Below are 2,274 nucleotides of genomic sequence, written 5' to 3' on the forward strand. Positions count from 1 at the left end.
GTGACTCTGTGTATTCCTTCCATCTTCTTTTGATGCTTCCTGTGTCGTTTAATGTTTTTCCCATAGAATTGTTCAGTATTGCAACTCGAGGCTTGAATTTTGTCTTCAGTCCTTTCAGCTTGAGAAATGTTGAGCCTGTTCTTCCCTTTTGGTTTTCTAACTCCAGGCCTTTACTCATTTCATTATAATACTTTCCTTTTTCTTCTTGAACTACCCACTGAAATCTTCTGTTCAGCTCTTTTACTTCATCATTTCTTCCTTTTCCTTTAGCTACTCTACACTCAAGAGCAACTTTCAGAGTCTCTTCTGACATCCACTTTGGTCTTTTCTTTCCTGTCTTTTAAATGACCCTTTGCTTTCTTCAGGTATGATGTCCTTGATGTCATTCCACAACTCATCTAGTCTTCAGTTATTATTGTTCAATGCATCAAATCTATTCTTGAGATGGTTTCTAAATTCAGGTGGGATATAGTCAAGGTCATACTTTGGCACTTGTGGACTTGTTCTAATTTTTTTCAGCTTCAATCTTAAACTTGCATATAAGCAATTGATGATATGTTCCACAATTGGCCCCTGGCCTTGTTCTGACTGATGATATTGAGCTTTTCCATCCTCTTTTTCTACAGATGTAGTTGATTTGATTCCTGTATATTCTATCTAGTGCGATCCAAGTGTACAGTCACCATTTATGTTGTTGAAAAAAGGTATCTGCAATGAAGATGTCATTGGTCTTGCAAAACTCTATCATGCAATCTCCAGCATTGTTTCTATCACCAAGGCCATATTTTCCAACTTCCAATCCTTCTTCTTTGTTTCCAACTTTCACAATCCAATCACTAGTAATTATCGATGCATTTTGATTGCATGTTTGATCAATTTCAGACTGCAGAAGTTGGTGAAATTCTTCAGTTTCTTCATCTTTGGCCTTAGTGGTTAGTGAGTAAATTTGAATAATAGTCGTATTAACTGGTCTTCCTTGTAGGCACATGGATATTATCCTATCACTGACAGCATTGTACTTTAGGATAGAGATCTTGAAATGTTCTTTTTGACGATGAAAGTGTCTCCATTCCTCTTCAATTTGTCATTCCCAGCATAGTAGACTATATGATTTTCTGAATTCCAAATGGCCAATACCAATCCATTTCAGCTCACTAATGCCGAGGATGTTGATGTTTAGCGTTCCACTTCACTTTTGACAACTTCTAGTTTTGTAGATTTGTACTTTGTACATTCCATGTTCCTATTCTTAACAGATGTTTGCAACTGTTTCTTCTCATTTTGAGTCGTGCCACATTAGCAATTGAAGGTCCCGAAAGCTTGACTCCATCCACGTCATTAGGATCGACTCTCCTTTGAGGAGGCAGCTCTTCCCCAGTCGTCTTTTGAGTGCCTTCCAAACCAGAGAGGCTCACCTTCTGGTACTATATCACACAATGTTCCACTGCTATTCATAAGGTTTCACTGGCCAATTTTTTCAGAAGTACACTGCCAGGTCCTTGTTCCTAGTTTGTCTTAGTCTGGAAGCTCCGCTGAAACCTGTCCACCAAGGGTAACCCTGCTGGTATTTGAAATACCAGTGGTAAAGCTTCCAGTATCACAACAACATGCAAGCTACCACACAGTACAACAAACTGAAAGACACGCGGTGGACTTTAAATATATTTTGGGTACTTTAATTGTATTTATTTGTTCATTTAATCAGATTGCCACAACTATTCTATGAAGTAAATATATTTTATTCCTACTATTCTCACTTTTAGGAGCTCTGGTGGAGCAATGGTCTAAGTTCTTGGCTGCAAACCGAAAAGTTAGTGGCTTGAATCCACCAGCAACTCCACAGGAGAAAAGACCTGGCAATCTGCTCCTGTAAAGATTACAACCTAGGAAATCCTATGGGGCAGTTCTACTCTGTCCTATAAGGTCACTGTGAGTCAGAATCAACTGGAGGGCACACAACAATGATAACACATTCTCACCTTACAGAAGAGGAAGCTGAGGCTCACAGTAGGTCATACAGCTGATAAATGGCAGAACTGGAAACCAAACCCAGACCTGTTTAACGCTAAAGCCCATGTTCTTTCTGTTTCATCACACTGCTTTTTTTCCTAATGTCATATCTAATGTTATTAAGGGTGAACATGTAACAAAACTTCTGGATTTTACTGGTGAGAACTAAGGTTTTGCTAGGAAAAATGCAAGTGAGGACAGGTGTTTTATTTTTTAATGCTGCATTTCTTTAGTAGAAACATCTTTGCAGAAAGGTGAGTGTCA

General features: G+C 38.7%; 1 protein-coding gene across 1 annotated transcript in view; it reads right to left on the bottom strand.

Annotated features, from left to right (window-relative positions):
- LOC101350163 (cytochrome P450 2J2) overlaps positions 1 to 2,274 on the bottom strand; it is a 128,438-nt gene that overhangs the window by 99,905 nt on the left and 26,259 nt on the right. The window lies entirely within an intron of this gene.

The sequence above is a fragment of the Trichechus manatus genome, unplaced genomic scaffold, assembly GCF_000243295.1.
Source record: "Trichechus manatus latirostris isolate Lorelei unplaced genomic scaffold, TriManLat1.0 scaffold00003, whole genome shotgun sequence".
Lineage (NCBI taxonomy): Eukaryota > Metazoa > Chordata > Mammalia > Sirenia > Trichechidae > Trichechus > Trichechus manatus.